We start from the raw sequence: 13,350 nt of genomic DNA, 5'->3' as shown, positions 1-13,350 counted from the left end.
AAGTCTGGGGCTGCTACCTGGGATCTCCGGTCCTTATAAGAAAAGGCCAAAAGACGCTAGGAGACGTCTGGAAGGAATCACAGGGAATCCCGGAGGTCAGAGGCTCCTCGAAAAAAAGAAAAAAACCTCAACGGTAGCTTCCTTGGAGGAGTCTGGGGCTTCTACCTGACCCCTTAGGTAGGTAAAGCAGAGGACAGAAGACTGTGGGAGATGCCTGGGAGGAGTCTCAGGTGCCTGTCGGAGTTGAGAGATTTCTCTACAGGAGAACAAAAATGTCTCGAGCTACTTACTTGGAGGAGTCTGGGGCAGGTAGCTGGGATCTCCGGTCCCGAACGCAGAGGTAAAAATGTTCTAGGATGACGCCTGGGAGGAGTCTTGGGTCGATCCCGGAGAAGAGAGCTTCCTGCAAAAGAGAAGAATCATCTAGGGTAGCCTCATTAGACAAGTCTGGGGCTGCTACCTGGGATCTCCGGTCCTTATAAGAAAAGGCCAAAAGACTCTAGGAGACGTCTGGAAGGAATCACAGGGGATCCCAGAGGGCACAGGCTCCTCCAAAAAAGAAAAAACCTCAATGGTAGCTTCCTTGGAGGAGTCTGGGGCTTCTACCTGAGCCCTTAGGTAGGTAAAGCAGAGGACAGAAGACTGTGGGAGATGCCTGGGAGGAGTCTCAGGTGCCTGTCGGAGTTGAGAGATTTCTCTACAGGAGAACAAAAATGTCTCGAGCTACTTACTTGGAGGAGTCTGGGGCAGGTAGCTGGGATCTCCGGTCCTGAACGCAGAGGTCAAAACATTCTGGGATGACGCCTGGGAGGAGTCTTGGGTCGATCCCAGAGAAGAGAGCTTCCTGCAAAAGAGAAGAATCATCTAGGGTAGCCTCATTAGACAAGTCTGGGGCTGCTACCTGGGATCTCCGGTCCTTATAAGAAAAGGCCAGAAGACGCTAGGAGACGTCTGGAAGGAATCACAGGGAATCCAGGAGGGCAGAGGTTCCTCCAAAAAAGAAAAAAGCCTCAACGGTAGCTTCCTAAGAGGAGTCTGGGGCTTCTACCTGACCCCTTAGGTAGGTAAAGCAGAGGACAGAAGACTGTGGGAGATGCCTGGGAGGAGTCTCAGGTGCCTGTCGGAGTTGAGAGATTTCTCTACAGGAGAACAAAAATGTCTCGAGCTACTTACTTGGAGGAGTCTGGGGCAGGTAGCTGGGATCTCCGGTCCTGAACGCAGAGGTCAAAACATTCTGGGATGACGCCTGGGAGGAGTCTTGGGTCGATCCCAGAGAAGAGAGCTTCCTGCAAAAGAGAAGAATCATCTAGGGTAGCCTCATTAGACAAGTCTGGGGCTGCTACCTGGGATCTCCGGTCCTTATAAGAAAAGGCCAGAAGACGCTAGGAGACGTCTGGAAGGAATCACAGGGAATCCAGGAGGGCAGAGGTTCCTCCAAAAAAGAAAAAAACCTCAACGGTAGCTTCCTTGGAGGAGTCTGGGGCTTCTACCTGACCCCTTAGGTAGGTAAAGCAGAAGACAGAAGACTGTGGGAGATGCCTGGGAGGAGTCTCAGGTGCCTGTCGGAGTTGAGAGATTTCTCTACAGGAGAACAAAAATGTCTCGAGCTACTTACTTGGAGGAGTCTGGGGCAGGTAGCTGGGATCTCCGGTCTCGAACGCAGAGGTCAAAACGTTCTGGGATGACGCCTGGGAGGAGTCTTGGGTCGATCCCGGAGAAGAGAGCTTCCTGCAAAAGAGAAGAATCATCTAGGGTAGCCTCATTAGACAAATCTGGGGCTGCTACCTGAGATCTCCGGTACTTATAAGAAAAGGCCAAAAGACCCTAGGAGACGTCTGGAAGGAATCACAGGGGATCCCAGAGGGCACAGGCTCCTCCAAAACAGAAAAAAGCCTCAACAGTAGCTTCCTAAGAGGAGTCTGGGGCTTCTACCTGACCCCTTAGGTAGGTAAAGCAGAGGACAGAAGACTGTGGGAGATGCCTGGGAGGAGTCTCAGGTGGCTGTCGGAGTTGAGAGATTTCTCTACAGGAGAACAAAAATGTCTCGAGCTACTTACTTGGAGGAGTCTGGGGCAGGTAGCTGGGATCTCCGGTCCCGAACGCAGAGGTCAAAATGTTCTGGGATGACGCCTGGGAGGAGTCTTGGGTTGATTCCGGAGAAGAGAGCTTCCTGCAAAAGAGAAGAATCATCTAGGGTAGCCTCATTAAACAAGTCTGGGGCTGCTACCTGCGATCTCGGGTCCTTATAAGAAAAGGCCAAAAGACTCTAGGAGACGTCTGGAAGGAATCAAAGGGGATCCCGGAGGGCAGTGTTTCCTCCAAAAAAGAAAAAAGCCTCAACGGTAGCTTCCTTGGAGGAGTCTGGGGTTTCTACCTGACCCCTTAGGTAGGTAAAGCAGAGGACAGAAGACTGTGGGAGATGCCTGGGAGGAGTCTCAGGTGCCTGTCGGAGTTGAGGGATTTCTCTACAGGAGAACAAAAATGTCTCGAGCTACTTACTTGGAGGAGTCTGGGGCAGGTAGATGGGATCTCCGGTCCTGAACGCAGATGTCAAAACGTTCTGGGATGACGCCTGGGAGGAGTCTTTGGTCGATCCCAGAGAAGACAGCTTCCTGCAAAAGAGAAGAAGCATCTAGGGTAGCCTCATTAGACAAGTCTGGGGCTGCTACCTGGGATCTCCGGTCCATATAAGAAAAGGCCAAAAGACGCTAGGAGACGTCTGGAAGGAATCACAGGGAATCCCGGAGGTCAGAGGCTCCTCGAAAAAAAGAAAAAAACCTCAACGGTAGCTTCCTTGGAGGAGTCTGGGGCTTCTACCTGACCCCTTAGGTAGGTAAAGCAGAAGACAGAAGACTGTGGGAGATGCCTGGGAGGAGTCTCAGGTGGCTGTCGGAGTTGAGAGATTTCTCTACAGGAGAACAAAAATGTCTCGAGCTACTTACTTGGAGGAGTCTGGGGCAGGTAGCTGGGATCTCCGGTCCTGAACGCAGAGGTCAAAACGTTCTGGGATGACGCCTGGGAGGAGTCTTGGGTCGATCCCGGAGAAGAGAGCTTCCTGCAAAAGAGAAGAATCATCTAGGGTAGCCTCATTAGACAAATCTGGGGCTGCTACCTGAGATCTCCGGTCCTTATAAGAAAAGGCCAAAAGACTCTAGGAGACGTCTGGAAGGAATCACAGGGGATCCCAGAGGGCACAGGCTCCTCCAAAACAGAAAAAAGCCTCAACAGTAGCTTCCTAAGAGGAGTCTGGGGCTTCTACCTGACCCCTTAGGTAGGTAAAGCAGAGGACAGAAGACTGTGGGAGATGCCTGGGAGGAGTCTCAGGTGGCTGTCGGAGTTGAGAGATTTCTCTACAGGAGAACAAAAATGTCTCGAGCTACTTACTTGGAGGAGTCTGGGGCAGGTAGCTGGGATCTCCGGTCCCGAACGCAGAGGTCAAAATGTTCTGGGATGACGCCTGGGAGGAGTCTTGGGTTGATTCCGGAGAAGAGAGCTTCCTGCAAAAGAGAAGAATCATCTAGGGTAGCCTCATTAAACAAGTCTGGGGCTGCTACCTGCGATCTCGGGTCCTTATAAGAAAAGGCCAAAAGACTCTAGGAGACGTCTGGAAGGAATCAAAGGGGATCCCGGAGGGCAGTGTTTCCTCCAAAAAAGAAAAAAGCCTCAACGGTAGCTTCCTTGGAGGAGTCTGGGGTTTCTACCTGACCCCTTAGGTAGGTAAAGCAGAGGACAGAAGACTGTGGGAGATGCCTGGGAGGAGTCTCAGGTGCCTGTCGGAGTTGAGGGATTTCTCTACAGGAGAACAAAAATGTCTCGAGCTACTTACTTGGAGGAGTCTGGGGCAGGTAGCTGGGATCTCCGGTCCCGAATGCAGATGTCAAAACGTTCTGGGATGACGCCTGGGAGGAGTCTTGGGTCGATCCCAGAGAAGAGAGCTTCCTGCAAAAGAGAAGAATCATCTAGGGTAGCCTCATTAGACAAGTCTGGGGCTGCTACCTGGGATCTCCGGTCCTTATAAGAAAAGGCCAAAAGACGCTAGGAGACGTCTGGAAGGAATCACAGGGAATCCCGGAGGTCAGAGGCTCCTCGAAAAAAAGAAAAAAACCTCAACGGTAGCTTCCTTGGAGGAGTCTGGGGCTTCTACCTGACCCCTTAGGTAGGTAAAGCAGAGGACAGAAGACTGTGGGAGATGCCTGGGAGGAGTCTCAGGTGGCTGTCGGAGTTGAGAGATTTCTCTACAGGAGAACAAAAATGTCTCGAGCTACTTACCTGGAGGAGTCTGGGGCAGGTAGCTGGGATCTCCGGTCCCGAACGCAGAGGTAAAAATGTTCTGGGATGACGCCTGGGAGGAGTCTTGGGTCGATCCCGGAGAAGAGAGCTTCCTGCAAAAGAGAAGAATCATCTAGGGTAGCCTCATTAGACAAGTCTGGGGCTGCTACCTGCGATCTCGGGTCCTTATAAGAAATGCCCAAAAGACTCTAGGAGACGTCTGGAAGGAATCACAGGGGATCCCGGAGGGCAGAGGTTCCTCCAAAAAAGAAAAAAACGTCAACGGTAGCTTCCTTGGAGGAGTCTAGGGCTTCTACCTGACCCCTTAGGTAGGTAAAGCAGAGGACAGAAGACTGTGGGAGATGCCTGGGAGGAGTCTCAGGTGGCTGTCGGAGTTGAGAGATTTCTCTACAGGAGAACAAAAATGTCTCGAGCTACTTACGTGGAGGAGTCTGGGGCAGGTAGCTGGGATCTCCGGTCCCGAATGCAGAGGTCAAAACGTTCTGGGATGACGCCTGGGAGGAGTCTTGGGTCAATCCTGGAGAAGAGAGCTTCCTGCAAAACAGAAGAATCATCTAGGGTAGCCTCATTAGACAAGTCTGGGGCTGCTACCTGCGATCTCCGGTCCTTATAAGAAAAGTCCAAAAGACTCTAGGAGACGTCTGGAAGGAATCACAGGGGATCCCAGAGGGCACAGGCTCCTCCAAAACAGAAAAAAGCCTCAACAGTAGCTTCCTAAGAGGAGTCTGGGGCTTCTACCTGACCCCTTAGGTAGGTAAAGCAGAGGACAGAAGACTGTGGGAGATGCCTGGGAGGAGTCTCAGGTGGCTGTCGGAGTTGAGAGATTTCTCTACAGGAGAACAAAAATGTCTCGAGCTACTTACTTGGAGGAGTCTGGGGCAGGTAGCTGGGATCTCCGGTCCCGAACGCAGAGGTCAAAATGTTCTGGGATGACGCCTGGGAGGAGTCTTGGGTTGATTCCGGAGAAGAGAGCTTCCTGCAAAAGAGAAGAATCATCTAGGGTAGCCTCATTAAACAAGTCTGGGGCTGCTACCTGCGATCTCGGGTCCTTATAAGAAAAGCCCAAAAGACTCTAGGAGACGTCTGGAAGGAATCAAAGGGGATCCCGGAGGGCAGTGTTTCCTCCAAAAAAGAAAAAAGCCTCAACGGTAGCTTCCTTGGAGGAGTCTGGGGTTTCTACCTGACCCCTTAGGTAGGTAAAGCAGAGGACAGAAGACTGTGGGAGATGCCTGGGAGGAGTCTCAGGTGCCTGTCGGAGTTGAGGGATTTCTCTACAGGAGAACAAAAATGTCTCGAGCTACTTACTTGGAGGAGTCTGGGGCAGGTAGATGGGATCTCCGGTCCCGAACGCAGATGTCAAAACGTTCTGGGATGACGCCTGGGAGGAGTCTTTGGTCGATCCCAGAGAAGAGAGCTTCCTGCAAAAGAGAAGAATCATCTAGGGTAGCCTCATTAGACAAGTCTGGGGCTGCTACCTGGGATCTCCGGTCCATATAAGAAAAGGCCAAAAGACGCTAGGAGACGTCTGGAAGGAATCACAGGGAATCCCGGAGGTCAGAGGCTCCTCGAAAAAAAGAAAAAAACCTCAACGGTAGCTTCCTTGGAGGAGTCTGGGGCTTCTACCTGACCCCTTAGGTAGGTAAAGCAGAAGACAGAAGACTGTGGGAGATGCCTGGGAGGAGTCTCAGGTGGCTGTCGGAGTTGAGAGATTTCTCTACAGGAGAACAAAAATGTCTCGAGCTACTTACTTGGAGGAGTCTGGGGCAGGTAGCTGGGATCTCCGGTCTCGAACGCAGAGGTCAAAACGTTCTGGGATGACGCCTGGGAGGAGTCTTGGGTCGATCCCGGAGAAGAGAGCTTCCTGCAAAAGAGAAGAATCATCTAGGGTAGCCTCATTAGACAAATCTGGGGCTGCTACCTGAGATCTCCGGTCCTTATAAGAAAAGGCCAAAAGACTCTAGGAGACGTCTGGAAGGAATCACAGGGGATCCCAGAGGGCACAGGCTCCTCCAAAACAGAAAAAAGCCTCAACAGTAGCTTCCTAAGAGGAGTCTGGGGCTTCTACCTGACCCCTTAGGTAGGTAAAGCAGAGGACAGAAGACTGTGGGAGATGCCTGGGAGGAGTCTCAGGTGGCTGTCGGAGTTGAGAGATTTCTCTACAGGAGAACAAAAATGTCTCGAGCTACTTACTTGGAGGAGTCTGGGGCAGGTAGCTGGGATCTCCGGTCCCGAACGCAGAGGTCAAAATGTTCTGGGATGACGCCTGGGAGGAGTCTTGGGTTGATTCCGGAGAAGAGAGCTTCCTGCAAAAGAGAAGAATCATCTAGGGTAGCCTCATTAAACAAGTCTGGGGCTGCTACCTGCGATCTCGGGTCCTTATAAGAAAAGGCCAAAAGACTCTAGGAGACGTCTGGAAGGAATCAAAGGGGATCCCGGAGGGCAGTGTTTCCTCCAAAAAAGAAAAAAGCCTCAACGGTAGCTTCCTTGGAGGAGTCTGGGGTTTCTACCTGACCCCTTAGGTAGGTAAAGCAGAGGACAGAAGACTGTGGGAGATGCCTGGGAGGAGTCTCAGGTGCCTGTCGGAGTTGAGGGATTTCTCTACAGGAGAACAAAAATGTCTCGAGCTACTTACTTGGAGGAGTCTGGGGCAGGTAGCTGGGATCTCCGGTCCCGAACGCAGATGTCAAAACGTTCTGGGATGACGCCTGGGAGGAGTCTTTGGTCGATCCCAGAGAAGAGAGCTTCCTGCAAAAGAGAAGAATCATCTAGGGTAGCCTCATTAGACAAGTCTGGGGCTGCTACCTGGGATCTCCGGTCCTTATAAGAAAAGGCCAAAAGACGCTAGGAGACGTCTGGAAGGAATCACAGGGAATCCCGGAGGTCAGAGGCTCCTCGAAAAAAAGAAAAAAACCTCAACGGTAGCTTCCTTGGAGGAGTCTGGGGCTTCTACCTGACCCCTTAGGTAGGTAAAGCAGAGGACAGAAGACTGTGGGAGATGCCTGGGAGGAGTCTCAGGTGGCTGTCGGAGTTGAGAGATTTCTCTACAGGAGAACAAAAATGTCTCGAGCTACTTACCTGGAGGAGTCTGGGGCAGGTAGCTGGGATCTCCGGTCCCGAACGCAGAGGTAAAAATGTTCTGGGATGACGCCTGGGAGGAGTCTTGGGTCGATCCCGGAGAAGAGAGCTTCCTGCAAAAGAGAAGAATCATCTAGGGTAGCCTCATTAGACAAGTCTGGGGCTGCTACCTGCGATCTCGGGTCCTTATAAGAAATGCCCAAAAGACTCTAGGAGACGTCTGGAAGGAATCACAGGGGATCCCGGAGGGCAGAGGTTCCTCCAAAAAAGAAAAAAACGTCAACGGTAGCTTCCTTGGAGGAGTCTAGGGCTTCTACCTGACCCCTTAGGTAGGTAAAGCAGAGGACAGAAGACTGTGGGAGATGCCTGGGAGGAGTCTTAGGTGGCTGTCGGAGTTGAGAGATTTCTCTACAGGAGAACAAAAATGTCTCGAGCTACTTACGTGGAGGAGTCTGGGGCAGGTAGCTGGGATCTCCGGTCCCGAATGCAGAGGTCAAAACGTTCTGGGATGACGCCTGGGAGGAGTCTTGGGTCAATCCTGGAGAAGAGAGCTTCCTGCAAAACAGAAGAATCATCTAGGGTAGCCTCATTAGACAAGTCTGGGGCTGCTACCTGCGATCTCCGGTCCTTATAAGAAAAGTCCAAAAGACTCTAGGAGACGTCTGGAAGGAATCACAGGGGATCCCAGAGGGCACAGGCTCCGCCAAAACAGAAAAAACCTCAACGGTAGCTTCCTAAGAGGAGTCTGGGGCTTCTACCTGACCCCTTAGGTAGGTAAAGCAGAGGACAGAAGACTGTGGGAGATGCCTGGGAGGAGTCTCAGGTGGCTGTCGGAGTTGAGAGATTTCTCTACAGGAGAACAAAAATGTCTCGAGCTACTTACTTGGAGGAGTCTGGGGCAGGTAGCTGGGATCTCCGGTCCTGAACGCAGAGGTCAAAACATTCTGGGATGACGCCTGGGAGGACTCTTGGGTTGATCCCAGAGAAGAGAGCTTCCTGCAAAAGAGAAGAATCATCTAGGGTAGCCTCATTAGACAAGTCTGGGGCTGCTACCTGGGATCTCCGGTCCTTATAAGAAAAGGCCAAAAGACTCTAGGAGACGTCTGGAAGGAATCACAGGGAATCCAGGAGGGCAGAGGTTCCTCCAAAAAAGAAAAAAACCTCAACGGTAGCTTCCTTGGAGGAGTCTGGGGCTTCTACCTGACCCCTTAGGTAGGTAAAGCAGAGGACAGAAGACTGTGGGAGATGCCTGGGAGGAGTCTCAGGTGCCTGTCGGAGTTGAGAGATTTCTCTACAGGAGAACAAAAATGTCTCGAGCTACTTACTTGGAGGAGTCTGGGGCAGGTAGATGGGATCTCCGGTCCTGAACGCAGAGGTCAAAACATTCTGGGATGACGCCTGGGAGGACTCTTGGGTTGATCCCAGAGAAGAGAGCTTCCTGCAAAAGAGAAGAATCATCTAGGGTAGTCTCATTAGACAAGTCTGGGGCTGCTACCTGGGATCTCCGGTCCTTATAAGAAAAGGCCGAAAGACGCTAGGAGACGTCTGGAAGGAATCACAGGGAATCCAGGAGGGCAGAGGTTCCTCCAAAAAAGAAAAAAACCTCAACGGTAGCTTCCTTGGAGGAGTCTGGGGCTTCTACCTGACCCCTTAGGTAGGTAAAGCAGAAGACAGAAGACTGTGGGAGATGCCTGGGAGGAGTCTCAGGTGGCTGTCGGAGTTGAGAGATTTCTCTACAGGAGAACAAAAATGTCTCGAGCTACTTACTTGGAGGAGTCTGGGGCAGGTAGCTGGGATCTCCGGTCTCGAACGCAGAGGTCAAAACGTTCTGGGATGACGCCTGGGAGGAGTCTTGGGTCGATCCCGGAGAAGAGAGCTTCCTGCAAAAGAGAAGAATCATCTAGGGTAGCCTCATTAGACAAATCTGGGGCTGCTACCTGCGATCTCGGGTCCTTATAAGAAAAGGCCAAAAGACTCTAGGAGACGTCTGGAAGGAATCACAGGGGATCCCGGAGGGCACAGGCTCCTCCAAAAAAGAAAAAACCTCAATGGTAGCTTCCTAAGAGGAGTCTGGGGCTTCTACCTGACCCCTTAGGTAGGTAAAGCAGAGGACAGAAGACTGTGGGAGATGCCTGGGAGGAGTCTCAGGTGGCTGTCGGAGTTGAGAGATTTCTCTACAGGAGAACAAAAATGTCTCGAGCTACTTACTTGGAGGAGTCTGGGGCAGGTAGCTGGGATCTCCGGTCCCGAACGCAGAGGTCAAAACGTTCTGGGATGACACCTGGGAGGAGTCTTGGGTTGATTCCGGAGAAGAGAGCTTCCTGCAAAAGAGAAGAATCATCTAGGGTAGCCTCATTAAACAAGTCTGGGGCTGCTACCTGCGATCTCGGGTCCTTATAAGAAAAGGCCAAAAGACTCTAGGAGACGTCTGGAAGGAATCAAAGGGGATCCCAGAGGGCAGTGTTTCCTCCAAAAAAGAAAAAAGCCTCAACGGTAGCTTCCTTGGAGGAGTCTGGGGTTTCTACCTGACCCCTTAGGTAGGTAAAGCAGAGGACAGAAGACTGTGGGAGATGCCTGGGAGGAGTCTCAGGTGCCTGTCGGAGTTGAGGGATTTCTCTACAGGAGAACAAAAATGTGTCGAGCTACTTACTTGGAGGAGTCTGGGGCAGGTAGCTGGGATCTCCGGTCCTGAACGCAGAGGTCAAAACATTATGGGATGACGCCTGGGAGGACTCTTGGGTTGATCCCAGAGAAGAGAGCTTCCTGCAAAAGAGAAGAATCATCTAGGGTAGCCTCATTAGACAAGTCTGGGGCTGCTACCTGGGATCTCCGGTCCTTATAAGAAAAGGCCAAAAGACGCTAGGAGACGTCTGGAAGGAATCACAGGGAATCCAGGAGGGCAGAGGTTCCTCCAAAAAAGAAAAAAACCTCAACGGTAGCTTCCTTGGAGGAGTCTGGGGCTTCTACCTGACCCCTTAGGTAGGTAAAGCAGAAGACAGAAGACTGTGGGAGATGCCTGGGAGGAGTCTCAGGTGGCTGTCGGAGTTGAGAGATTTCTCTACAGGAGAACAAAAATGTCTCGAGCTACTTACTTGGAGGAGTCTGGGGCAGGTAGCTGGGATCTCCGGTCTCGAACGCAGAGGTCAAAACGTTCTGGGATGACGCCTGGGAGGAGTCTTGGGTCGATCCCGGAGAAGAGAGCTTCCTGCAAAAGAGAAGAATCATCTAGGGTAGCCTCATTAGACAAGTCTGGGGCTGCTACCTGGGATCTCCGGTCCTTATAAGAAAAGGCCAAAAGACTCTAGGAGACGTCTGGAAGGAATCACAGGGGATCCCAGAGGGCACAGGCTCCTCCAAAAAAGAAAAAACCTCAATGGTAGCTTCCTTGGAGGAGTCTGGGGCTTCTACCTGAGCCCTTAGGTAGGTAAAGCAGAGGACAGAAGACTGTGGGAGATGCCTGGGAGGAGTCTCAGGTGCCTGTCGGAGTTGAGAGATTTCTCTACAGGAGAACAAAAATGTCTCGAGCTACTTACTTGGAGGAGTCTGGGGCAGGTAGCTGGGATCTCCGGTCCTGAACGCAGAGGTCAAAACATTCTGGGATGACGCCTGGGAGGAGTCTTGGGTCGATCCCAGAGAAGAGAGCTTCCTGCAAAAGAGAAGAATCATCTAGGGTAGCCTCATTAGACAAGTCTGGGGCTGCTACCTGGGATCTCCGGTCCTTATAAGAAAAGGCCAGAAGACGCTAGGAGACGTCTGGAAGGAATCACAGGGAATCCAGGAGGGCAGAGGTTCCTCCAAAAAAGAAAAAAGCCTCAACGGTAGCTTCCTAAGAGGAGTCTGGGGCTTCTACCTGACCCCTTAGGTAGGTAAAGCAGAGGACAGAAGACTGTGGGAGATGCCTGGGAGGAGTCTCAGGTGCCTGTCGGAGTTGAGAGATTTCTCTACAGGAGAACAAAAATGTCTCGAGCTACTTACTTGGAGGAGTCTGGGGCAGGTAGATGGGATCTCCGGTCCTGAACGCAGAGGTCAAAACATTCTGGGATGACGCCTGGGAGGAGTCTTGGGTCGATCCCAGAGAAGAGAGCTTCCTGCAAAAGAGAAGAATCATCTAGGGTAGCCTCATTAGACAAGTCTGGGGCTGCTACCTGGGATCTCCGGTCCTTATAAGAAAAGGCCAGAAGACGCTAGGAGACGTCTGGAAGGAATCACAGGGAATCCAGGAGGGCAGAGGTTCCTCCAAAAAAGAAAAAAACCTCAACGGTAGCTTCCTTGGAGGAGTCTGGGGCTTCTACCTGACCCCTTAGGTAGGTAAAGCAGAAGACAGAAGACTGTGGGAGATGCCTGGGAGGAGTCTCAGGTGGCTGTCGGAGTTGAGAGATTTCTCTACAGGAGAACAAAAATGTCTCGAGCTACTTACTTGGAGGAGTCTGGGGCAGGTAGCTGGGATCTCCGGTCTCGAACGCAGAGGTCAAAACGTTCTGGGATGACGCCTGGGAGGAGTCTTGGGTCGATCCCGGAGAAGAGAGCTTCCTGCAAAAGAGAAGAATCATCTAGGGTAGCCTCATTAGACAAATCTGGGGCTGCTACCTGAGATCTCCGGTACTTATAAGAAAAGGCCAAAAGACCCTAGGAGACGTCTGGAAGGAATCACAGGGGATCCCAGAGGGCACAGGCTCCTCCAAAACAGAAAAAAGCCTCAACAGTAGCTTCCTAAGAGGAGTCTGGGGCTTCTACCTGACCCCTTAGGTAGGTAAAGCAGAGGACAGAAGACTGTGGGAGATGCCTGGGAGGAGTCTCAGGTGGCTGTCGGAGTTGAGAGATTTCTCTACAGGAGAACAAAAATGTCTCGAGCTACTTACTTGGAGGAGTCTGGGGCAGGTAGCTGGGATCTCCGGTCCCGAACGCAGAGGTCAAAATGTTCTGGGATGACGCCTGGGAGGAGTCTTGGGTTGATTCCGGAGAAGAGAGCTTCCTGCAAAAGAGAAGAATCATCTAGGGTAGCCTCATTAAACAAGTCTGGGGCTGCTACCTGCGATCTCGGGTCCTTATAAGAAAAGGCCAAAAGACTCTAGGAGACGTCTGGAAGGAATCAAAGGGGATCCCGGAGGGCAGTGTTTCCTCCAAAAAAGAAAAAAGCCTCAACGGTAGCTTCCTTGGAGGAGTCTGGGGTTTCTACCTGACCCCTTAGGTAGGTAAAGCAGAGGACAGAAGACTGTGGGAGATGCCTGGGAGGAGTCTCAGGTGCCTGTCGGAGTTGAGGGATTTCTCTACAGGAGAACAAAAATGTCTCGAGCTACTTACTTGGAGGAGTCTGGGGCAGGTAGATGGGATCTCCGGTCCCGAACGCAGATGTCAAAACGTTCTGGGATGACGCCTGGGAGGAGTCTTTGGTCGATCCCAGAGAAGAGAGCTTCCTGCAAAAGAGAAGAATCATCTAGGGTAGCCTCATTAGACAAGTCTGGGGCTGCTACCTGGGATCTCCGGTCCATATAAGAAAAGGCCAAAAGACGCTAGGAGACGTCTGGAAGGAATCACAGGGAATCCCGGAGGTCAGAGGCTCCTCGAAAAAAAGAAAAAAACCTCAACGGTAGCTTCCTTGGAGGAGTCTGGGGCTTCTACCTGACCCCTTAGGTAGGTAAAGCAGAAGACAGAAGACTGTGGGAGATGCCTGGGAGGAGTCTCAGGTGGCTGTCGGAGTTGAGAGATTTCTCTACAGGAGAACAAAAATGTCTCGAGCTACTTACTTGGAGGAGTCTGGGGCAGGTAGCTGGGATCTCCGGTCTCGAACGCAGAGGTCAAAAGGTTCTGGGATGACGCCTGGGAGGAGTCTTGGGTCGATCCCGGAGAAGAGAGCTTCCTGCAAAAGAGAAGAATCATCTAGGGTAGCCTCATTAGACAAATCTGGGGCTGCTACCTGAGATCTCCGGTCCTTATAAGAAAAGGCCAAAAGACTCTAGGAGACGTCTGGAAGGAATCACAGGGGAT

The sequence above is a fragment of the Accipiter gentilis genome, unplaced genomic scaffold (assembly GCF_929443795.1).
Source record: "Accipiter gentilis unplaced genomic scaffold, bAccGen1.1, whole genome shotgun sequence".
NCBI classification, from domain to species: domain Eukaryota; kingdom Metazoa; phylum Chordata; class Aves; order Accipitriformes; family Accipitridae; genus Astur; species Astur gentilis.
This window is presented reverse-complemented; position numbering follows the sequence as displayed.